We start from the raw sequence: 26,519 nt of genomic DNA, 5'->3' as shown, positions 1-26,519 counted from the left end.
TAGTAGAGTCTGGACTTAAAATCTCATCCAAGGCTAAACCACATGTTCTTTCTACCAGATTACATTGCTTCTCTTTACTGTTCATGTTTGCAGTGCTTTAAGTTTGCAAATTACTTTTCTATAAAATATCTCAATTGATTCTTACAATAATCGAGTGAATTCGGCATTACTATTGCTGAATACTATAAGGAAACCTGAGGCACAAAAGCTTAAATGACCTCCCTGAGCTAATTAAGAGCAAGAGCTAACAGAACCTTTCATCTCCAAACTTTTCTCTCTATCACACAGTCATGGCTAAGAGGTGGCTGTTGAAAGGGGGCCATTCTCACTTCTCACTGCTGTCCTTAGCTTTGAGGACACAAAGCAATACAGTTATGTAATCATCTCCCTTAAGGCAACCTTTCATGACATTCACTCAGAATTCAAGAAAACCATGAGTCAGGTACCATGGTAGGGAATACAGAAGTGATGTAACCCAGCTCCTGCCCTCATGGGGGACCTGGTCTACTGGGGGATGGCAAGCAGTGAGCATGCCATTATAACACGGTAAGAAAGTTGCTTTCACCTGGTTAATACAAAGTATAGGAAAGGCACAGGACAGGAAAAGCTCATGTCTGCATTTGGTAATTGGGAGGGTTTCTCAGAGAGATAGTTTTCAAGCTAGGACCAGAAGAAGGGGGACTATTATGGAATGGTACAGAGGGTAAGGAATACAATTTTGGCAGAAAAAATAGCAAGTGTAAAGACATAGAGAGAAATTATGTGTCACAGAAACCACACACAATTCTAGTTACCCCATTATTAGTCTAGTATGCCCCCATACATTTTATGGTTATACTAACAGATGAAAATCAAAGCATGGATGATTTATGGGCCATAAGGCAGGAAACCAGTACTTACCTGCAATGTCAGCTACTGACTAGCTCTTATCTCAAACAGGCACTTCAATTAATGTGTCTGTTATCCTGTCTGACCCATCAAAAACTGGGTAGAAACTTCCTACCTCCCAGAGTGTTTCAACCATTAGCTGAATTAAACATGCAGTAGCACTTTGAAAATTAAAGTTGCTTTTCATATAATGTGTTCTTTGTGTGTGTACAAAGTATATTAAATACATATTCATATAATATAGTATATATTAAGGACATTATGATCCTCAGGTGACTTTAAGTGAAAGTCCAGTCAATGAGAGATCAGTATCTAGCTTTCTGAATCCCATATATCTTGACCTTGTATCTCTTCAGTGATTTAGGACTCAGAATGACTATAAATGGTTACCAGAGGATTTTTTTTTTTTTTTAAACCTGAGGAAGGCACACTTACTAAGTATTAGTTGCAGACATTCTTTGGGTTCTCCTTTACAATATGTCTGTTGCAAAGAACTTAAAGAATTACATGACAAGGAAGTGGATTTCACATTCCAAGGCTTCTCTGTCTCTGGCACATATGTAAACCAGATTAACATTCTTGTGAGCAAACTTTTGTTATGGAAGTCACGGAAGCTTTTTGCACTAGAACTAAAAGGGGGAAGTTACTGGACTTTGGTTGGACAAAGATGAATCAGAGTGAATCACAATTCTTTTATGATATATAATTCTGTTTTCTTATCTGAGAGTATGACCAGTAATAATGGAATAAACCAATAACTAAGAGCCAAGTTCAAAATTAGAAGCTACGTAGATTGGAGAATCCCATGAATATACTAAAAAAACCTGAATTGTACACTTTTATGGTATATGAATTATATCTTAATAAAGCCATTAAAATTTAGAAGCTAGATTATATCTTTGTTTTACTGCCTAAACTACCTTTTCAACAGAAACAGGATAGTGAAAGTAGATAGGGCTGTAGCATAATTGTAGATATTCATGCTAGACTGCATGCTAACTTCAAATATATTTTTAAATGATTGCTAAGCTATTATAATTACACTGAAGTGGTTCCAGAGAAAACTCTTTAGCATTTTACTCATCATCTCTGAGCATCCATGCTTCTTCAGCTGTAAATACCAAAAATACCTACCTCACAGGGTCATTTATTGAAAACGTCCAGTTCAGGGTCTGACACAAAGTAAACCCCAAAGGATATTTCCTGAATCTGAATGCTGAAAAAGAATCTCTGAGGAGAAAAGTAAGCCCATCTTAATCAGTCTTTAACTGATGATTAGGCCAGTGTCTGGAATTTTGAACTAGCATGTAGCAACTATATACATAGAAGTAATACTTCTACATACATAGAAGAAATAAAGGATTGACAATGGAACTTTGTATTCGATTTCATTAATTCTTTCAAAAACATCTCAATTAAAATTACTTATATTTAGGAGGTGGCAAATTATATTAGAAAGGGCAGAACTTTGATGCCAAAGAGACGTGTATTCAAATACTGCTCTTTGCTCATATTTATTAACAGTGTAAATGTGGGTAACTTAGCATCCATTAAAAAACTTATATTAATGAGATTATTAACATACAGTAAAATTCTACTATCAAAACAAAAATACGATCACCTAAAAAGAGGATCGCTTTAAAAATTAGTTCCACCTGCACTAGGAGGTCACGTCCCCAATACCCCTATTAAAAAAGAAAGGCAGTCAAATGGCTTTGAAATGTTACTTAATGAAGCGTTTAGTATATGAAAAAGCAAATAGCTTGATTAATCAATCTAATATATAAATTTTCCACATAAGTATGAGTTCTCTATTTCATCAAATACCAATTTTCATTTTCTTTCTACTGTGTTCTGTGAAAAAATAATCAGCCTTTTTGGCCAGACTGGGGAAATGGGAGAACATCCAAGAGACTGGTGAGGATCAAATTCTCAAATCTTTCATTGAAATAAGTCTAAAAAGAACAAATTAAAGTTCATAAAGAAGCAATAAACTACACCATCCCTATAAATAATCCTTTTTAACATTCAATATACACATGTGCATGTGCGTACACCCCCCTCATATTCAATTCAGATATCAAAAATTCATATGGTTAAAGAAAATAAATGCTTCAGATGCAAAATGGGAAAGATAGAATGACTCAGGTTCCTCCAAAAGAGCTCTGTATTACTAGTATTACATAAATATTAATAGTTATGGATATTACAATTATACAAGATACTGTATAGTTGATGTAATTCTGCATACAAATGAAATAATTCACTGATGTTATTCCCTTTAAAAAGATTATGATAAGAAATTATACTTTTAAAAATAGTTTTCTCCTTACACTATTTTGGTTTAGATACCTCAAAAATAACTGAAAAAATGTTTAGGAAAAAATCAAAATCAGATTTCACATTGGGCAAAATCCAACCATTTCGCTAATCTCCAAAAACTTTTTATAGGTTCACTGAACACCTAAAAGTAGAAGACTAAAGAAAATTCAGAACTAGTGAAATATAAAATGAGCTTTACACAAAGTATATTTTAGTACCTATATTTTATATCTATTTGAGCTTTCTCCCTTAGAATACTGCTATTCGCCGAGAAAACTTACTTCAAAGCTAAGAAATATAACTCTAAACACATTTTAGTAGACCTAAGGCAAAATACCTTAGGAATTAACAAAAATGTATTATTATATCGTTGTGGATTTTCTTGCGTTTTTCTTCTAGCACTCAATTCTAGATGTGAAGGTCCACATTTAAGAATAAGAAAATGAGACTTTATTCACAGGACAATAAATCAATAGCTTCCACATTTTATTCCACACAGTGTCAGAGTTTCTTCTACAAGTTATCCCTAGCATTCCTCCAACCATGAATGCAGGCCAAAAGAATTTCACAAATGTTTCAGTACCTACAGGCCTTACTCAGTGTACCTTCTTCTAGAAAGTTCGTTTCATTCAATAAATATTTATGGAGTATCCTCTATGTGTGCTAGATACAGGTTATAGGGATAGAAAGGGGAAGAATAAAAAAAAAAATTCAGAGCTGTCTTTACTGAGAAAGCAGTCTAGAGAAAACACAGAGAAGATAATGGCAATGGTGTGATTAGCCTGTAAAATGAGAGCCGGCAATTAATGGACTTAATAAGGCTTCAGAGAAAGCCATCTTTAGCTCAGAGTGAAGCCCTTTAGAATCCTAACTTCATCCGTTTATCAGGTGGCCAGTGGAAATTTTAAGAGGGCACTTTGAATACCTAATTCTCTTTTTCTTATGTAAGACAGATAGACATCTTAGACCAAAATTGATCATTTTCCTTTTAAATTTACTCACTTTTAATAGTTTCTTTAGGCATGACTGGCACATGTCTGAAACTAGGCTAAGGAAAGTGAACTAGGATGGAGGTCCCTGACACCTTAAACCAGTGGTCCCCAACCTTTTTGGCACCAGGGACTGGTGCTCCTATGAGAATCTGATGCCTGATGATCTGAGGTGGAGCTGAGGCGCTGAAGTCAGCGCTGGGACGCAGCTGCAAATACAGATGAAGCTTTACTCACTCAACTGCTACTCACCTCCTCCTGTGTGGCCCTCTCCCTAAACAGGCTAAGATCGGTAGCAGTTCTCAGCCTGGGGTTTGAGGATCCCTGCCCTAAGCCACTTTCCAGTGTCAGGAAGTTTGCCGCATTCTCTTCCAGTTGTCTCTGGGACAGAAAGCCCCTCTGACCACAAATGCAGGGGTGTCTGCTCTGCACGTGGACTATTGGGAACCTCTCAAACCTCATTCCTGGTTTATAAAGACTGCTAGAAAGCACCTGAGTACCTTGCCCTGGTGCTCATCTTACTAACCCTCAAGAAACTTCTCAAAGTTAGTAAAAGATACTCAGCTAGTCATACAATATACCTTGGATAGGTGGCATATTTAGTTAAAAAGGCTACTTGGCAGTTTATTAGAAAATCCTAGCCATTAGGACTGAAAATGAATGAAGAGTTAGACAATGGTTGCCCATGATCTTTGCTAAATTGAGTCCCATCTGTCTGTCCATCTGTCTTCCCTTTTTTCCTCCACCTTGGTTTGAATTCCTAACTTAAAGGGAGGAGAGTTTTTTTCATGTGCTTGCCCCCAGGGCCTGGCACAGGCACTTAATAAAGGTCTATAATCGAATAAACCACGTAGACCTATAACAGCATTCTAGGCACTGAACCTGTGAGCCAAGTACCATCTCACTATCAATTCAAGTGACATGTAAGGTTATTATTAATTATGCCAAAGTCAAAATGATCAGCTCCAACAGGCAGTCTTCAATCAATATCCAAATGGACAACACTATATAACTTTTGAATAGGTTATTCTGAAGGTAGTTCATTCTGATTGACCATCTGCATACAATTTGGCTCTTAATTAAACATTCTACCAAACACGAAAATACAAAGGTAAGTTTGGGCATACCCTCACCACGAGATAAAGACCAGATCTGGTTCCTGATGGAAGGCAGGTGATAAGCCAGGGAGCACTCTGGCGCAGAAGCATAGGAGCAACATTTTAGCATGCAGCCAGGTGATGGAACAGGCCAGGGAGGAAGGAGATCCCGAGAGGCAAACTCCCTGAGACAACAAAGCTGCCAGTGCCTCAGGCCTTCCTTCTCTGGTCCTCCCAGGGTTTTCTGCCCTTCATGGATGTAAAAGTTCTGACCATGTCTGTGTGCAGTTTATGGAAGTCCATAAAAACTTAAATCAGAATACCATATTAAAATGTTGAGCAACTGCCCAGAACCTGTTAAGTGCTCAATATAAATTAGCTGCTATTATTATTCAATAAAATTATTATTAAATGAGCCATTTTATATTTAAGAATCCAATAAAAACTCTTCTTTATCATTATGATAAAAACACTACAAGAAGTTTTGTGTCTTTTAGTGATGTACTGATACAAAGAGCCATGGAATCCAACGTTCTCTATTTACTTTTGGTTTCTGAGAAATTTAGCTTAATTTTATACAGGCATTACAAGTATCAATGCTTGGCCTAAGTCTTCATTTAATTATTCACTTACTCATCCCTCCATCCATAAAATATATACTGTATACTTGTGTCAGCATGATGCAAATCCCTGGAGAAAAATCTGGTGAGCAAATTCAGACATATTTCCTTTCTCACAGAGTACACAGTGTAGGAGAGAGAAGTATTCATTAACTGAATTTATATCAAATGGTCAACTAAGAAGCAGAACAGGCAGAAGCAGATTTGCTGTTCAGTGAATGAAACGAGGTTCAGCTTTAGGACCCCTCCCTCTCCCAGGCCCCTTCTGAGGCCCTGCGCTGACTTTTTTATTTCTAACTCTGTCTTCTTCTTCTTCTTCTTCTTTTTTTTTTTTAAAGAGTGCTCTCCAGTTTCAGATTCCAGAAAACCCAGACCTTTGCTTGCATGGCACTACCGATATAGGGAAGAGGCACAAGAACTATACAAACTGAAAAAATATTAAACCAAGTTGTATTCAGAGCCTGCAGTGTGCTGCCAGACCACAGGGAACCTACACAACAACAAAGGCAGATTCCTGCTGAGATTACTGACAAACTACTTATCCATACCTTTACTGTTGCATAGCCATACCATGAAAGAAAAACAGAAAAACAGTCTTTTAAGTCGTACACCACACAAAATAAACCCAACCATTCATTCCCTACGGCCATACCATAGGGAACCTACAGAACAAAGGCTGAGGTTACTAACATGTCTTTAATGCTGCATACCTCATACCATGAAAGGAAAACAGGAACTCTAAGCTTTAATTCACGGAAACTAAGAATCACATATAAACTGAATTTCCTGAACACTCGGGGTTTCATTCTCTGTCTTTGAGAAGAGACCACTGTCTCTGGCTGTGGAGCATTCCTCCTTCTCTAATAGTTTTCTTTTGTCTCTAACTCTGGCTCGCTCTTGAATTCTTTCTTGTGCTCAGTCAAGATCTTCTTTTCTCTCTCTCTCTCTCTCTCAGTGTAGGACTTGAGTACCCACTGAGGGGGATTCGTTCCCATCCTGCATCATAATGAAGGTGGGTAATAGAGGATTTTCCTCCAATCACCATGATCAGGGAAGAAGTCAGGACTGAGTGAGCTGTGAAGAGTACAAGGGGTAGGCTAGGCAGAATGTCCAAAGGCTCTGTGGTGGTGAGTGAGGAGGAGGAGGAGGAGGGGAGTGGAAGGCTGGGAGAAAAGAGGAGAGAGGAGGAGGAGGGAGGAAAGAGCTTGGTCTCTTGGCCGGGAGAGAACAGAGGAGGAGCAAGCAAAAAACATCTGAAGAACTGAAAGGTTAGCAGCCTGCAGCTTAGGGAGTGAGAGAGATGTGCTGTGTGACATGATACTGGGTTTTGCAAGCCATGTGAAAGTTTTTGATGTCACTGAACTAAGGGCAGTGGGAAGCCATTGATGTGTTTTGAGCTGGAGATGGGAGGTGGCTAAAAACTTGTCCCTCTTGAAAGATCACTATGGGCCTAGTGTATAGGTTAGTGAGGGAAGTTGTGAGATTAGTAAGGCAGCTATTGCATTACTCTGGGCAAAGGATAAAGGTAAAGATTAGGCTGTGAGTGGTGAAGAAGGGAGTAAAATGGATGCATTTATGAGCTAACAGACCAAAGAAATAACAACAGGAATTAATAGATTATATGAGGAGAGGGAAGGAGAGAGAAGTGTCAAGGATGACCCCCCGATTCCTCTTAATTCTCTACTTTGTGATTCTGTACTCTTGTTCTTTTATGTCCATTCACAAGGTTTTATTGTAACTATATTTTTCATATGCCCTTTGAATCCTTTTTGCTTCACACATCTTCCAGAATCACCTATTAATCCTTTTTAAAAGTACGTAGATTTTATGTAATAAATGAAAAGTAAGCCCTCACATGCTTGGGCACGAAATCTATAAGCTTAGACAGTTCAAAAAACATTACTGTATCAACATACAGATGATTCAATATCTATCTTTTTACAATGCTTCTGGGGTGAGGCACATTAGTCAAAAGAAAAATAGTCCTGTCTTCATCTGGTTTTAAGAGTACATACATATAATGTGTTGTACGGTACAACATTATGTGCAATATAATAAAAAGGAGCCAGCATATAATACTGTAAGAATTCTACAGTCAAAGCCTGTGATATTGATGCTAATAAAATTTGGTTTCTAGAATAAACTAAAATAGAAACTAGTAGGAAAACAAAAGCAAAAAACAAAACAAAACAAAAAAACTTCATTATCCCATAGTTTCATTCTTTACTGTGTTTTCTTCGGGTCAATATTAAAATGAGTTTGCATTTTCTAAGTAAATAATAGCCAAGCAGGGGGTAGCAAAGATACAAGGGGGATTATTATGAGAACAAAACCAAATCCTTTAAACCTGCACAAAGATAATAAAAAAATGAAATTATGCACAAATAACCTAGGCTCTTTTTACTGAGCTAATAATTTAAAATTGAATTTTAATTCTTAACAAGTTGGTAGCATAATGGATAAGAATGTGGCTTAAGTAGTTAGCATGCCTCATTTTCACCCCCCTCTACCCCTTACCAAATCATTTGTAAAATGAGAATACAAATAATGCCTCATATCACTGTGTAAAGGTGGCCTTTCAATTTCCTTATCAACGAAATGGGGATAAACCACCACTGTGACAAGATACACACATCATACCCAGTATAATGTTGAGCACACTGAATGTTTCTACCTCAACTATTCCCCAAAATTGGCTCTAGGTGTCCAGAAAAAATTGCGAAAAGTGGGAACCCCTGAGAAAACCCAGGGTTTGGAATGTGGCAGCAATAGGTATTAAGAATGACTATGAAGGCTTCGAGGGGGGAAAAAAATCAATGAAAAAACAAAAAAAGAACAGAAAATCAAGAAAACCAATGTAAGGAGAGGAATTGTAGAGAATAAAGGTATAAATCAGTCAAAATCGACAGAGATTAAGGACAATCAAAACTCTTAAAAATAATTAATAACCTTTGGCAATATAATCTCTTAAGAGTGGAATTCATTATTGACGTTAGAAACCATCTTAGAGTTAACTAAATATTCCCCCAAAGGGTTAGCCTTTTAAAGTAATGTGAACAAAGCCTTATTTTGGAATTATTGACAAATTGGTAAACTTGGCTGAATACCATTTTTGTCCTATTTCAAAGGATTTGATAAAACAAAAGAATGTTTTATTCATATTCAATTTACTTAATCTTGTTTGTAAATATTTAGTATCTATTTGTGCAGCTCTTGTGAAAATTACAAATGATCTTTAGAAAAGCAGGTCTGACAGGACATTTAACTGGAAGTCCCTCACTAGCTAAGGTATGCATAGAATTCACAGTCTCTTTCCTTTTCCCATGTTATAATGAACTTGTAGAGTTTTCATGGAGAGCCATAGTTATGTTACGATTTACAACATTTTCCCTCAGTTATAAAGAATTAGTGGAGCTGTCATACTGAATCACAATTGAACAGCTTATAGTTCGTTAAACCCGTAAACCTTTTTGTATTGGGAAGGTACGGAATATAAATAAGTATAATTTCTAATTCAGTATGCTGTTACTTATTTTAGATGAGTTGCTTCTTTTAAGATTACACCAAGAGCTTTGACTTTGGGAAACTTGGGATATTTCTTTTCTGATAAGCCATGATATTTTTTTCACTTTGAGAAAAAAAAACAAAAAAACGAAAAACTCAAGGTAACATTTTTGAAAAAATGTGTTACATACTACAGTGCTGCTGATGCCAATGTATTTATTTAAGTGCCTGGTAACTTTAACTGTGGAGATCATTAACAGTGCTTCGCAACTCATTTCATGTCATGGCTTACAGAGCAGAGGACACTTGCACACACACGCCCTTGGGTAATGAACTGAAAAGAATGCACATGACCAGACCCACCCTTTAGGCTCTACCCAAATCAACTTATATTTCAGCCATCTGGTACTCACTCCTGGAACATCCATTGGGAATTCCAGACTAAAGTATCAAACACTGGATGTGAAATAAGGTCTAAATCTTTTAAGTGATAGAATTTATTCATCTGAGGTGTGATAATTTTGGGAGTGATTAAATGCTGTCTTCTTCTTCAGGAAAACCAAAAACAATCAAAACAGATCATTATAACCGAGATAAAATTTGCTCATTTTTGTGATTTTACATGCAACACACGAGGACTATAATTATGTCCATGTTCTTGATGGACCAGTATCATTAGGTAGAGGCTGTTAATGCTATGAAATATTTAAGACTGAAGGTGGTTATTTATCTTTCACTGATTCATTCTAAAACACTGTTAGGTACTAGGGACTTGTAATTGACCTTGCCCATCATAAACTTTACGAAACCTTTGTTGTCATAAAGCCAGCAAGCTCATGCCATTTACATTTTCAACAAATATTTGGCATAGGTAATGTGACAGGTGTTGAGAATATATACACAGTAGAGCAAGACAGATACAGGTCTTGCCCTCTCGGAGCTTAAAGATCTGTCCATGCTTACCTTCAGTATTCTGGAAAAGAAGAAACATAAAGTACTAACACCATTCTGCCCAGAATTATTTAAGGTAAATAGTTCTAGTATATCCTAATCAAAAACGACAGCAAAGTATATGAATGTCGAGAAAATGATGATTGCTGAGACCAATGCAATATGCAATAAAAGTAAACATATTCATCTTCTGAACTGGAAAACTTTTGAGAGTGACAAATGTTAGAGAAGGTAGAGCACAGGATAAGGTATAACTGGGACTCTTCCGGGAAAACCAGGTGTTGATGTTACCCTAAGTATAGGCCACATGTGCTAGAACATTCTGATGTTATTATGTAATGCTCATATATAAACACGAGTCTACATTTTTTAAAGCGAATAATTTGTAGACACTTCCTATCTTAGCTATTTCACAGCTATCAATCGTTTAAAAGTAGTTGATGCTTCAGTATAGTCTTCACTGCTTTCTAATTGGGGACTGTCTTTTTATCATGAGAGTATATTGCATGTTATGATTATTTTCTAGTAAGAAATCTAGAGTTAAAAAAAAGATAAAATAGAAACCATCTAAACATCATTTCCCACACTTTTCTACATTAGGAGAGACATAGAAAATGATAATATTTGTACTGTACAAAGCAGAAAAACTGATGAAGCTGCTCACGGCTGCTGTGCCGTACACTTTGGGCTAAGAGAATGTTTTAGCAAATATGTACTTATTCTGGTAGCAGTGTGCTATGGCATACCAGCCAGGAAACTGATCCAAATAATGCAATACACTGTCAGATGTTTGTTTACACATGAGAGTAAAGAATACAAGAAGGGATGAAATGAATAATTCCCCTTAGAAAGAGAATAGGTCAACATTACCTTTCAGAAGATAGTGACAAAATGATACCACAAGTTATACTGAACGTGAAAATATAAATGATGAGACAAAAAGAGTAAAAGTAAAGAGTAAAATTCCATGCTATGCATTAATCTGTAGATATGCTCATGGATATGGTACCATCAAAAAAAAATTTTTTTTTAACCACAAATGCATTAGTTGAGGATAAGAGCTACAAACTGTCCTTTTCATTTGTACGTCCTTAGCCCTGAATGGCATACTTTCTGAAAAGAAAAGAAAAAAGTAAGAGGTGTTGACTCCTACTACCTACATATGGCCACTGAAACCTTCCAAAGTAGGTCCGGATGGGTTTAAAAAAAAAAAATTACTCATTTACTCCCAGTACGACTTTTTCATCAACATAGTTCTTCTTTCCTGTGATAAGACTACTCAGTATCCTCCAGAAACCATTCTCCTATTCTCCTTTTTGGTAACAGATACTGCTACCATCACCATCTAGTTTAGATGGGAGCAGTGTTGTCCAACTCAGGATAACATTTCCCAGACTCATTTGCAACCAGGTATTGCTGTGTAACTGAGCTGGGCCAATAGGATGTAAGAAGAAGTGACTGTTCGCTTGGTAGTAACCTCTGTCAAGACAAAGCTACTTGATTTGGCCCTCCTTTCCCCTTTTTCTTGTTAGCTACAAAATGGGGAAGCAGGCCCAACCTTAGAAACCAAGTATGAGGCCTGCCAGTGCCTGGCTGCTCACATTAGCACTGCCGTATGAGAAGGAAATAATTATCCTATTCAAGCCGTTCTATTTGGAAGTCTCTGTTACAGCAGTGACTGGTACCATAATTAATAAAATTCTGAACTCCTAAAAAATGCCTCTAAATAAAAGCACAGAAATAGAAAGACTCTTCTTATAGTTGATCCTTAACTCTAATGCAAGAATTTCCATAACTGCTGAAGACTTACAGTGGAAGATATAAACAAAATAATTTCATATTAACAAATAATCCATTAATGTACTTAGACATTATAAGTAATATAACTAAACATAAAACGATAGAATAGTAACCATAAAAAAACTTAAAGGGTAACACTCATGTCAGACAAAATACAATTGACAATTAAGGAGATGGTTTTATTCAGGCTGTTACAACAAGGAGAAAATTCATTAATAAGGGCTGTCTCAAAGACAAGGAAGGGTCCTGGAGTCGCATAGGAGCTGGTAAACAAGGGAGTCATTTGACAGTCTTATGGAAGTCAGGAGGAAGGATGGAGGAGGGTCTTATCTCAGAATATCTGAGAGCAAGGTACTCCTTTCTGGTTTCCCAGAACACAAAATGGTAGGCAATTTTCCAGAAACAAGGCTCCAGGAAAATGCAACATTGTTAGATCCAATTAAGAAAGGGGCAATAGGGAACCCCTCCTAGGGTATGAATGGGTCGGGGCGGGGGGGAGACGCAATGATTTTAGTGTTCCAATTTAAAAAGAATTCTATCCAGAGTACGGAAGAGGGAATGGAGAGAGAAAAGACTGGAAGAAGGAAAGTGAGTGAAAAAGTTACATCAGTTAAGATGATTTCCGCGTAAATTAAATTTTTTAGCTTGAATAACTAGGATTGGTGCAATAACCTGAAGAAGTCTAGTGGTCAGGTCTAAGGTGGCATTACTTATGAACGATCGGGATATGGAAGAGGAGATGACCCAAGGAGAGTACCTACAGAGAAAATAGTCAAAGAATCTGGAGATCACTAACACTCAGGGAACAGGTAGAAGAAACGGATTCAGCAAAGGAGGAGAAGAAAGGGTCGGAGAGGGAGCAAGAGAACTCTGTCCTGGAAACCAAAGGAGGCAAACACTTAAAGAAGAGAGTGGTACGCAACATCACAAGCTAGTCCCGGAAGTTAAAGAAAAAAGAGTGGCTGCAGTTGAGTCACTCGAAACTTCAGCCTAAGCACTGAGCGAAGAAGTATGGCTCGCTGTGGGCAAGGATTAAGTGGGGAAGGGGCTGTTCGCGTCTCGAACCTCGGCTGGGGAGAAAAACAAAGCAACAGCAAGAAGGAGAGGCAAGTCTGATGGCAGGGAGTGTTTTTTAGGATAGGAAAGAAACAGGGAGGTAGAAGTTGATAATAGCAGGGTGAGAAATTAGACATGTTTTATAAGTAACTATTTCTTATTTTGAGCATGAAGTTAAATCATATACAGCAAACACATTTCTACTAGGAGCTCTGACTCAAATATGTAGCATGCTGTTACAACTAAATTAAGGTACTAAGATTAAAGAATTCATAATTTTACGGAAATTCTTAAACAGAGGTTGGATATATTGTTTGCTTTTCCCTTCAGTAAGTTGGTAAATATTAACCTTGCTAACCACCATATTACTTATCCAGTCATAAAACTTTAAAAGATCCTTTTTGGGAAAGTCTAAATTAAAAAAAAAAAGCGCCTTGCAAAAAATAACTCCACAGCCCACATAACCCTGAAATGAAAACACAGCACATGGACATATGAGTAACTCCGTATATGTTCCAGTAATGCAAACAGTATCTGGCTTTCTCACCCATTCAAACTCCCTGTGAAGGCCCAGCATTAAAAGAGCTCAAGTCAGAATACACTGAGAGGAAGAAGGTCAGAAAAAATACTTATTATGCCAAAGCAGAGTAGTGGTGACAACCTACAGCAGCTTAATTTACTTCTCATTTCCCTGGCTGCAGTATGGAGGGGGAAAGATGAGGAAGGGAGGAGAGGTGGCATGTGTTGCTGGCATCTTTAAGTGGCAATCTCAGGCTGTATCTCATCATTCAACACTGAGAGTACTGCAAATATACAGGAGGAGACAGGAAGGAAACTATCCTTTATTGAGCAACCAAACACTCACATACTCGAGCTCATTAAATTGTCACATCCTCCCTGGACAGTGGTATTACTGTTCTAGTTTTACTGAGAGAGAACTGACGTTTAGAAAGCTTGAATTTGACCAAGATTGCACAGTTATTAAATTATGCCCTCCCTCCCCCAATTTAAAAATTATTAGAAGGAACCCTTAAGTGAACGAGACAAAACGCTGGTGTTCAAAGGCTGCCTCAGGACACAAGGAGCAAAGTGTAAAAAGTGAATTCACCACTTACAACAGAACTGCCATTTAACAAGTGTTATCTAACTAAAGACTATCATCATCTCGGGTTCTAAAAGCACATGCACGGACTCCAACTAACCTGACTCTTACAAACTGCTGAGACAAAGAAATAGTTTCAGCTTCATTTATCAATCAAGAAACTGTTGGTTTCAACAAGGAAACGGCATAGCTGAGCTTAGAACTGCAGAGTTCTATAATATCCAGTGCACTAGAACAGGCCCCATGAGTGTTACAGCCTCACAATTTTACTTACCTTCAGGGGTTTGCCAAGTCAGACCAAATATTCAGTATAAGTGTTTCTTTAAATTTAGGTTATGAAGATTTCCTTTTAGTCTGAATTCATTTATTATAAACTGTAACTGTAATTCTTAAAGAGTAAATAACTTGGCCCAGCCAGTTCATAAATACAAAATATGTACTGACTACGAACACAGGTACTGCCATGGCTATGATTTTAGTAATATTAAAAGAGGGCTCGGGGACTTAAACCAGAGCTAAGATCCTTACTCAGTGAGGGGGTGGGCTATTTTTACTATATTCTTATAATTCTACTTAGCCAAATAAATTTCCTTTAGTGCTTCTGAAAAGATGTACCATTGGCACCCCCATACACATTCTGTCTCTTAAATTAGTAATGAAAAAAACTGGCATTAGAGAAAATATTTTTACCTGTTATTTTTAATTATGGAGCCACTGGTTATACAATCAAACCTACCAAGTTGAATCCCAGTAATCTATATTTAATGGCTATTTTCCATAACTATGGAGAATGAGGAGGTAGTGTGTTGCTTAAATGACTCAGGACTTTATTTACTAATCATACAACACAAGCAGAAGAAAAACCAGCTCTGAATTGCACAAGCATAACTGAGATAGTAATACCACTGCTACAAATTACAGGCCTCCTCTAAATCAGACTGTTATCTCATATAGAGCTTCCTGCCCAGTAATATCTGCCTTAATTGGTTTTCTTTCTGTTGCTGTTGAGAAACAGAGTGAGCCAGCCTAGGCAGCATCATGGGAATTTCAGACACACATACATACCCACCCACCCACCCATTTAAAGCCCAAGTGAGTGTATCTAGTTTTCAAGGAAATACTAACAAGGAACAGGTTGAGAGTATATTCCACTGGTTTCAAAATAAAGCATTCTACCCCTGGAAAAAACAAACAAACAAACAAACAAAACGAAAAGGAAAAAAAACAAAAAACAAAAAACAACCTCAGAATTATAGAAACAGGAAGCGGCAGCTGGATTTATCATCCTTCACTTCCTCTGAGAGTCACAGTAAAGAACTCCCCATAGAGACAAAAGCGATGGAGGGGTTAGCCTCCTCCTGCCTGGACCCACACCGCCCACAGTGCTGCTGCTGCTGCTGCTTCTAACAATCCGGGTAGGCCACTTCAAAATCACGCTGCTCATCTTATCTTATAAAACTTTCTGTGCCCAGACCCCACATTGTGATAAAACAAAAAATCTGTCTAGAATTTAAATACACATATATAATTGCCCTTGGTCTTAGAAGAGCCTAGCTCTCATCTCTCCTGTGGGTCTCTTCTGGGCTTTCTTCTGCAGGCTTCAGTTGGATGATGACACACCCTGAGGGAGTGCAGCCTCCTTCTGGTTAGAGATCAGGCTTCCTTCAGGCACTTATGATTGCAGCTGAAGTGCTTCATTTCTCTTAGCCTCAGTTCTCTAATCTGTGAAATGGCAATGAGGCCATCTATTCCACAACACGGGTGTAATAAACAGTAAGTGAGATACAGACTGTAAAAATACTTTGTAAATCGAACATAAATAGTAACGGATTAGAACAGCAATATACATCTTTGTAGAAGGGTTTTTTTTACTAGTTCCAAAGCTTCCACAAACATTATCATTTCATTTCATCCTCAATATGATACAGTAGGACAGGTGGTGATGGCAGCAGCAGCATCACCATCTTCATTATCAACACTATTATTATTATTGTTTTCTAAATGGGCTAGTCTGGAGGAACAGAGTATGAAAATTGTGCCCTTGCAAGCATCCAAATCATTAGAAAACATCTCTATGAGTGATAAGTACTAGACTGGGAGGTAGGAAAGCTGTTTTCATATTTCAGGTCTGCTAATCTAGGCAAGTTCCTTAATCTCTCCAGGCAATATGATTCATCCATTTGTCACCAGGCTGGTGGGAGACAAAAATAAATTAGACCTGGTTCCAGCTCTTGAAGAATTCACTTGGAGGCAAGGGTGGGGGATGAAAAGAAGTGACATACAAACAGATTAATTACAATTAGTATTTACTTAAAATACAGAGTATGAACAAAGCGCTGTGGGATTACAAAGCAGGAAATGACTAACTTTGGGGGACTCATGGAAGAATTACTCTTATTTGTAAACTGGGAAAAGAAAGAAATCAGATTACATACTTATTGACGTCCCTTTTGGGGCTAAAATTCTGAGCAAACTAAGCTTAGAGAGATTGTCAGCAAAATCAATGTACAGCACAACTCCTCTTACACATCTGCTCATAGCACACACATAATTTAAAATAATTTACATATTTTAGTGCTGGAAAACGTATTTTAGAAAAGTTTGAAACATAAAAATATCACTCAAATACAAATCATACTGTAAGTCTGTGGAAGTTTTGTGGAAGCTGGGTCTATAGTTAGCCCTAGGTGTAATAATGACAAGACTAGATTCTAGAGCCAGACTGGGTTTAGCTTTTGAGTTTACCAGATACTAGCTGTGTTACGAGGCAAGTTACTTGATCTCTCTATGAAATGGTGGTGGGGGGTAGTAGCAGTAGCAGTAGCAGTAGTAGTAGTAGTAGTAGTAGTAATAACAATAACAATAATAATAATGATGATGCTACCACCTACCTCAGGTTTATTGTGAAGATTAAATGAGTTAATACAAGCACTTAAAACAGTTCTTAGCACAAAATAAAGGCTGTATGAGTTAGCTACTGTTGTGATTTGTGAAAGTGTAATCATTGGCATTTTTGGATTGCTTTTCTGAAAATATTCTTTTAAGCCTGGAAGTTTCTGATTTGGTCCTATTCCACAATTTTTACTTCTTAGAAATTTATAGAAAGTGATGAAATGTAGGTTGTCTGCTTCAGAAATACACTTCAGCAGAACTTTGAAAAAATGTGACACACTAAGTATGATTTAAAAAAACTTATTTCCAGTGTCAGATATGAAACTAACACAGACAATACAGGTTTAAGGAGATAGAATCAGAAATGTTTGTGTTTCAGAAAACTGTAGGCCTTTAAAGTCAAAGTTTTGAATGATATTTTAGAAATTACAGAAAAGCAGAAAATGAAGAGGGAGGGGCGCCCATACTCCCATAAGATTTCTATTGTTTTAGTTTTAGATTTAAAACATAATTTATAGTACTTTAATATTATAAGCATTCAAAGTAATATTAAAGATGCGAATTTAGCCACTCAGCAAAAAATATAAACATTTAAATAAAGTTATTTTTACTGAATTCACACAGAAATTTAGCAAATTATCTGGACTATTAACAGTACTTTATTATTATTAGACAGTACCTGTCAGGTGAAATGGATTGTATACAGATAAAAGTAAACATCTGTAAATCAAACTGGATGTTTTAATTGGCAGTATTAGCAACACTCACCAAACCAAAAGATTCTGCATTTAATATTTAATATATTAAACAACAGTACTCCATTGGCTTTCGACCAACATCAATACTGACTGACTCATGGGGCCTGTGGTTTTTATCTTAGTCAATAATGCTTTGGTTCAAGCCTCAAAATTAATCATTAAAACCCGCTGCTGTAAAAAATGTTTACCAGAACCCCAAAAGAATAGAGAGGCAGGATTTTTATCATACTCTTATTACCTTCTGGAAAGAATGGGTGCTTTTTCTCAATACCAAACAGGTTTTCTTTGTGACTATTCTTAATGCTTTATAACATAGCCATAGGAAATGTAGCAATATAATTCAAGTTATAAATTACTGAGATTCAAGTATGTGCCAGGCTAATTGAGAAAGAGGTTTTACAAAGACTATTTATTTGGTACAATTCCTATAGGCAAATTATTTCCCTAATTTTAAGGGTGAAAAAAAATCTTAGAAATGATAGGCAACATCCTCATAAAGTCACAGAGCTAAAAACTAGTATACAAGGAAGCAAAACTACACACACACACGCACTTTTGCAGGTTGTCATTTTAGAGAAATATAAGGAAGGAAGGTATTCAAATATTCTTGATGAGGTTATTGGATTATTCCACTTAATTCTACTAATCAGGAATTACAAATGATACGATAGAATAAACTTATAAATGCTGTTGTGGACATATGGTCAAAAATTTAGGAATAAACTTTACAGGAACAGCAATTTTAGGCACCCTTATAAGGTTAAAAGACCACTCTCATCTAACCAATCCTTATAATCAGAATTAATTAAAAACAAAAAAGTACAGTGATGTTAATAATTTTATAGAAAATATTTAAGATAGGGTTCAACATTCAAATAATTCGGTGCCATTTATTAAGTTTCTATTATGTACTAGGAGTTTCTATTAAGTTTCTCTAATGCTCAGAAAATAGAAGAAGATTCTTTCATCTCTTCTTTTAACTGCCTAATTTTATTGTGTGACCTTCTGATATATTTGGCGTAATGATTTCTATATCCTAGATCAGTGGTCCCCAATCCCCGGGCCACAGACCAGTACTGGGCCACACAGCAAGAGGTGAACAGTGAGCAGCTGGCAAGTGAAACTTAATCTGTATTTGCAGCCACTCCCCAGTGCTAGCATCACCATCTCAGTACCACCTCAGGTCATCATGCATTAGATTCTCATGGGAACACCAGTATCTGGAGCCGAAAATGTTTGGGGACCGTTTTCCTTACCTGTGGGGCCACAGATGATTCCAATTAGCAAGTTTCCAGACTGCCCTGTCTTTTACTGTTTTTGTAATAAAATATTAAAATTATGTAGCTAGTGCAAGTACTAGGAGGGCTATTACTTTAGGCTCATACAAAAGAAAATTTAACAGTTAATCCTTCTAAGAGAGTTTTATGATTAACATGACTATAAAAACACCAGGTTCTTCCAGGAGAAACTATATTCAGTCAACCCCCTTTTCCCAAAACAATTATTTCTTTGGGTATCCAAAGTTCTATTTCTAGAAGAAATAGCAAAGCTCTACTGGAACTCTAGTTCTGACACTGACTAACTATGACAATTAAAACCTCTAGGTCTCAGGTTGAGAAGCCTATGTCAGATTGTGTCTTAAAATCTAAAGTCAAGCACATCCTTCAAAGAAAGCCATTTGCCTCTCATCCCCATCCCAAGGCAGAAAGCCATTTGCTTCTCATCCCCAACCCAAGTTAGCTGCTCAGAGTAGCTGAGTCTCCATACTACTTTATTCACAGTTCATTAGGGTAACCATTAATATATTGTTTGTTTACCCAACAGACTGTAAGCTATTCCAGAGGAGAAACTGTGTCTTATTGATCTTTGCATATTTGTCATCTAACAGTTAGGTTCTAATTGCTTGGTATACAAAAGCTATGCAATAAATGTTTATAAAATAAATTCTTCAGATTTACCCTATGAAGCATTTATTTGGTACCTTTTTTGTTTGGACCCGAAGACCACATTCCAGAGTTATACTAAAGTTCCCACCAATAAATTATCTGCAATTTAGAAATAGGGCAATCATGTGTGATAATGACTAATAATACAAGTTTAGCACATTTTAAGTCATAAGTTTAAGTGAGTTCTATAAGAAAAAACATTCCCTTGGAATTTAAGATCTCTAAGATCCTGTGATGCTTTAACACTCTGTGACCTGCATGGCAGAGTCTTGCCATTTTTTCTTCCTGTACTCTTCCTCTATTATGGGAATAAACATGTATCATGCTTATTTTTAATAATTCAACTGTTTAGGAGAAAAAGTTATTTCAAAAGGGTGTCTACGGCCATGCCACACCGAACGTCCTCAATCTCGTCTGATCTCAGAAGCTAAGCAGGGTCGGGCCTGGTTAGTACTTGGATGGCAGACCACCAGGAATACCAGGTGCTGTAGGCATTAAAAAACAAAAACAAACAAACGACAAAAAAAGATCAGTGGTTGCCAGGGCTGGGGGGAGGGAGGAGTGAACAGGGAGAACACACATGTACACACAAAAAGGGTAGAGACCAATTCAGAGCTAGAACAGACCAAAACACTTGAAGAAAAGCAAAAGAAAAAATGTTAGCAAAGTTTAACAAAAATTTTTAATGGGGTGGTGTAAGTTAAGAGTGAGGTTATATCAGGCCAGGGCAGGGTAGAGATATATGGTTTTTGGCATGAAAGTGTTTAGCTTTCAAGTTCCAAAACAAAATTTCATGTAGGACTTGTCTGATCCTTGTTATTTATTTTTCCTGTTCATGCACATTCCTAGCAGTTAGGAACAAAAGGGAGTGAAGGCTGTTGGCACTTGTGTATAAAGACACTGGAGGACAGGAAGCCCAGTACCTGAAGGATGGCCAAAACCCCTTTGGGACCCTTTGTGCTCTGAATGTGACAGATCACAATAGCCTCTCTGCATGAATAAATGCTGACAGGTTTGTAGAGAGGAGCTTGAGTTACCCACTCTTTTGTGTTTCTTGTAAAGTAATACCTGAGTCAAGATGAACTGGGGTTCATATTATAAATCCAGATTCCTAGGCTCCACCCAGACCTACCCCTTTCTACTTGAGCCCCAGAGATCTGCCAAAGAGCCTCTGACAGGCTGGAATGCAATGAGCAACAAAGCAAACTAAATGCAGCTTAGAAGCCCTTGCCAGCAAGGCTGAGCTGAGATGATGCGGCAGGTGAGAGCAGTGACCCTTTACTTTTGGAGTCATTATTCTGGTTCTTACCCAGTGGCTACTACGAATGCACCCACATGGACTGGTCTTATCTCAGAGCCCATCTGGGAACAACATGGAGTGGGTAACACAACTTGACTTGATACTGGGGGCAGGTTTTTCTGAAAAAAGCCAGCCCCAGGTCCCGCTTGACAACCAGCTCCCAAAAGTTTGGCTGAGGACACCAACAAAAAGGTCGTGGTATACTTTAAATCTATAAAAAATTCTGTTCTTTGTAAAAAGCACACAAGTTTGGGCCAAGTAGAAAAAGGAAGCTGGGTGGGAGGTGGGATTGTGGGGTTCTGTTAGTTAAGTACTACAATTCAATTTCCAAAGCTATGAAATTAGTACTAACAGTAATAATAATAAATTCCCATCAGTGATGACAGTAACTTTACCTTTTTCTATTCTTCAGCAGCTGCGATGCATTTGCTTCTGTTTCAGCTGACTGTCGCCATGCAATATATTAAATTTAGGGTAAAATTTACCTTTGGGTGTAAGTCAAATACACCACCAGATATTTGGAAAGCAGTACCATTTGGCATTTTTCTCTGAAGATGAACTGTTCCTCATCAATTTTTAGTCAAATAAGGATTAATTTTTTAAAGCCTAAAAGTGGTGCTTGAAAGAAGCTTCAGATGTAGGAAGGGAGCCAGAAGCGAGAAGGGATGGCAGCCAGTTATAACACCAGGGAAAAATGTGACAGCCACATATAATGTGCTTCTACTCCACATTTAAAGCTTTAGCTAAAGCCGTGAAGAAGGGCAAAGGGCAATCACAGCTGTACAGATGCCTTATCTCCCTTCCTCACTGAATGCACCTGGTAAGTAGGGCCAGGTCTGATCTGCCTTTGAAGACCTCACAGCAGGTGCTGCGAGATGACTTTTATTCACCCTCGTAACTTGGAGAGAATTCTCCACAGTAATAGACCTGGCCTCTCTCCTCACATCCTCCTTTCTCCTTCTTTGCTTTGGGATCTGCCTGCCTGCAGAGATGGTGAATTCTGGCCTCCTCTCTTGTTGGGTGGTAGGCTCTCTCTGCTGGTTGCCAGCTTCCGCTGTCCTGCTATTCCAGAGAAAGAGTGGGTAAGTCTACGTGATTCGAGAATGAAATTTCAGAAGGCCCATTTGGTGGCAGACCCAAAGCCACATTCTCCAAAAAAGCATTTTCAGTAATACAGATGATACTTTGCTGTCCATCAGCCTGACTCCTTAACTGCTCTCAACTGCTTCTTAATTCGTGCATGGAGGAAGGGTTATTTATGCATCCCTTCAAGAGTGGGTAGACCTCCTTGCTTTGTAGTTTTTAGTGACTATTTACCGAAGAAATATATACACACACATATAATATATATGTACAATGTTATACATATACATATATATATATGTATGTATATATGCAAATACACATATATGTATGTATACCTATACATGCAAAAATGTGGTAGGAAGGAAACTAGGATCATCTGTTTTGTCTTGTTCATGGGTAAGTATGTGACTATATCCTATGCCACCAAATTCTTGGGAAAGTAGTCCAAAACACAGTATCTAATTTCTGTGTGAATTCTTAGAGGAAAACAATTCATCAAAAATATATTCAAAAGAGAAATAGCCCTATCAAAAATATTATTGGTGGCTTAGCACATGGAAATGGGTTTTTGACCTATGAGGATCATTAACCACCTGGGAAGTTTCTTCTAAATACTTTATAAGCAAAATGACACAGGTGAACACTTAACCCTTAGCATGATTTCTTTGTGTGTGGTAAAATAAACCTGAAAGGCACCATGAAGTTTCTTTACAAGCTCTTCCCTATTTTCACAACCAAATATTATATACTACCGATCCTTTATAAGAATTATTAAAAACCTTCAAAATGAAGTGTTTCCACGTAAAAATTCAAGTAGCTAGCTATTTGTCTGCTACTGAAAAAGCCAACCATAGGTAGAACCATAACAGCAAGGATACTGGACAGCTGACAGAGCGATTTTAACATGTGTCATCATTTTCATTCATCCTCCCAACTACCTTGTGAAATAGGTGTTATCACCAACCTGAAATTAGGGAATAAAATTGTGTTCAAGAGTTTCAACTTCCAGCCCAAGATTACTGAGCTAATTAATAGTGGTGGCACTGGGACTCAAACCCAGGTAAGTGCTGTCTATGAACTCATGACTGTGGGGCTGGGATGCTAAGTATCTATATCCTTCCCTGCAGCACTGTAGGAGTAGCAAACAGAGTTGCAGGTAGAGGAAGCTAGCCCACTGAGTTCAGATGCCCCCGATCTACATTTTATATTCCTGCAGTCTTTTTAGAGAAGAAATGTGAGTGAACTCATTTCATGTTATTTCCTTCTGTCCTTTCCCTGGGCCTGACCCACAAAGACAGAGCCCAGGAACCACATAAGTGGACAGTGGATATCTCTAAAAAGTTTGAACTATATGTTGAACTATAGGATCCTCCATTAACACCAAAGAAAACCTGAAGGTCCAATTTTCTCAAATTCCTCAGTGTTCAGATGGTCGTTTACAGAGATGAAAACTACAGCTGAGCGTGGGGACCTTGAAGGAACCAAGAGGGTAAAATGCCTTTGGCTTTGAAAGAAGTATGGGGGTGGGGGAGGGTAAAAGACATCCTTCCAGAGTGCTCAGAAAGATATTTCTATTGTCAAGTTTTCATCCTGTCCCCTCACCTTAATTCTTTAGGCCTCACCTTCTCTGGTTCCTGGAGTAACAACAACAGGCTTGTATCCTGTGTAGGGGAAAGCTGGGTGCTCTCAGGCTAAACTGGGAATTCCATGATAATTACTCTCAGGGGCAAAAACAATGAATAACTGGTGCCTCCCAGGCTACTGGAATCATTAAATAAAATGACAAGTATAGATGTTAGATACCAGAGTTATTAAGAGACTCTTAAAAGTATACTTATGTTTTGGAAGAAATCGATTCAGAGCTAACTATAAAATTTCTAGGCTCAACTCAAGGCATCAAATTAAGAACTCCATTCAAGGGAAGTAATAGATTGAAATGTTCAGTCTACAGCCACGCCACCCTGAACAATCCCAATCCCATCTGATCTTGAAAGCTAAGCAGGGTCGGGTCTGGTTAGTTACCTGGATGGGAGACTGGGGACTGGGTGCTGTAGGCGTAAAAAAATAAAAAATAAGGGATTGTAAGCTGACAAGGTCCTTGGGGAATTATGAGGCCAAACGGGTGGACAATTACCAAGCTCAAAAAAAAAAAAAAAAAGAAAAGAAATGTTCAAAGCATTCCTTACAGGAATCGGAATATGACATTACCACAGTTATCAACATCAAAAAAAAAAAAAAAAAAAGAAAAGTGAGAAAATAATTAACATTCTTGAAGGAAACCCTCTTTCTTAAAACAAACCGATCAACGCCACCAGAATCCTGAAAAGACACATTTCACTCTATGGTAATCTTTAGTAAAAGGCGAAAGAGTTATACAATCTGAAAAAAAACCAGAACATATGAAAAGACACTTTTCAATGTAAGTCACTGCTTGCTTGTAGAGTGAGAGGAGATAAGACACCTAATACCATCCTTTCTGGCTAATCCTGCCATTTCTCTCAGTGGTGAGAACAGTATCACCTGAGTGGAAATTATACTTGGCAATGTGATACTGTGTACCTCAGTGAAAAGGAATGCCTATCAGACGACTTTTATTTTGATCAAATAGGGCAAAAAAAAAAAAAAGTGATGAGGAGAATTTAAAAGACGGCATGACTAAAATATATTTAAGAGGAAGACTTTCTGGAATTTCCTCTTGTTACCAATTCGAGCAACTTCCTTCTTGATGGAAAGCTGCTCAAAATCAGTTCTTCCTCTCCTCCAACACAAAATGATACTACTTTCCCTATGCTGTCCCCAGCCCTCCATACACTACTCAGCCCTTCTTCCTTAGAACATGCAGTAGTAGTACCGTAATGGTTAAGTCACCACTCAGGAATCACAGTGCTAGGGTAAAAATTCTAGCTCTGCCATTAATTAGCTGTATGACCTCCAGGCGGATTCCTGAACATCTCTGTCCCTCCCTTTCCTCACCCTAAAAGGGAAAAAAATAGCACTCATCTCAAAGGCCCTGGTGAGGATTTAAGGAATCCACACTTACACTGCATTGAGCAGTACCTGTCACAAAATAAGCACTCAATACATTTAACTTTGATGACGCTGATGACGACGATGACATGGGTTTAACCAGACTGTGGTGAAAATAAGGAACTCGGGGCTACTCACAGCCTCTGCAGAAAGCCATGTGCTCCCCTAGGCAACCACACAAACAGAGTCCACTAGAAAAATGACCTCGTATTCTGTGGGCTCAGGAGACTAAACTTGGTTTTTCTTCTCAGCAGCTACAGCAGCTTATCAGAAGGGGCAGGCTCAAAGGACAGAGGGCTTGAGTCTGGAGAAACTAGTTTTGGGCAGCTCTAAGAATGGGAGCAGCCAGCAGTCCACAATCATGGGATTCAGAATTTAGAAATAAAGTAACAGGTCACTCAGATACGCACATTTTGTTAACATTGTAAAACTCTCCACCACCTTTCTGTCAAGGTCCCTTCCGCAGGGAGCACCTTTCAGAAACTGCTCTGCCTCTCTGTTCCTATAGCACTCCTTCAAATATTTATGGCCACTTTTGGCATTTAATCATTCTGGAGAATAACTATGTCTCCATTCGTCTGTACACTCTGGAGGAGCACGAGGGTGTCTTATATTCTTACGTCTCTCTTCCTGACTTACTCTGTCCCAGGGCCTAACCCCACCACAGAAGTGTTCAGCTGGAAAGCACACAACAAAATAGAAGGCCCCGAGAGAGCCCGTACTGCAGAGATGTTACTATACTAAAATAAGCACACACATGGCGACTAGAGAGTAAAGGGCATGGAGCAAAGAGAATGCTTGCCTCTACCTCCTTGAGGCTTTAGTGAAAACGCTGAGTCCAAGAAGTTCGGAAGTAGAAGTTTAAGCCTTCAGTGGTCCTAAGTACCGAAAAGAGTATAGTGTTTCTCCAAATAGAAATTAAATTAGAATAACAAACCAAAAAAATAAGAATAAGGAAGTCAAGCAAAAGTCTGATTTTTTCCTCATGATGACTGCTTGGATATTTTTTAAAGCAGTAAATATCAAATCCTTCTAAAAACATTTTTGAGTAGTGCTTTTGCTTTGCAGGTGCCCTGAATGCACGTGTAGTCTTCTCTTTGGTAATCTAGCCCTCTGTGGGTACCAAAGGGTTTCCTCCGGATGGAGAGGCTGGCATTAAAGAATGGAGTCGGGCAAGGGCA

The 26,519-nt window shown here is 37.9% G+C and overlaps 1 protein-coding gene and 1 pseudogene across 8 annotated transcripts in view; one reads left to right on the top strand and one right to left on the bottom strand.

The window, feature by feature from the left end:
* LRRC8D (leucine rich repeat containing 8 VRAC subunit D) overlaps window positions 1-26,519 on the bottom strand; it is a 109,458-nt gene that overhangs the window by 7,252 nt on the left and 75,687 nt on the right. The gene's annotated exons all lie outside the window — the stretch shown is intronic.
* On the top strand, window positions 20,302-20,419 carry LOC120583514 (uncharacterized; annotated as a pseudogene).

Source organism: Pteropus medius, unplaced genomic scaffold, assembly GCF_902729225.1.
Source record: "Pteropus medius unplaced genomic scaffold, Ma_sr-lr_union100, whole genome shotgun sequence".
Classification (NCBI taxonomy): Eukaryota; Metazoa; Chordata; class Mammalia; order Chiroptera; family Pteropodidae; genus Pteropus; species Pteropus medius.
This window is presented reverse-complemented; position numbering and strand designations above follow the sequence as displayed.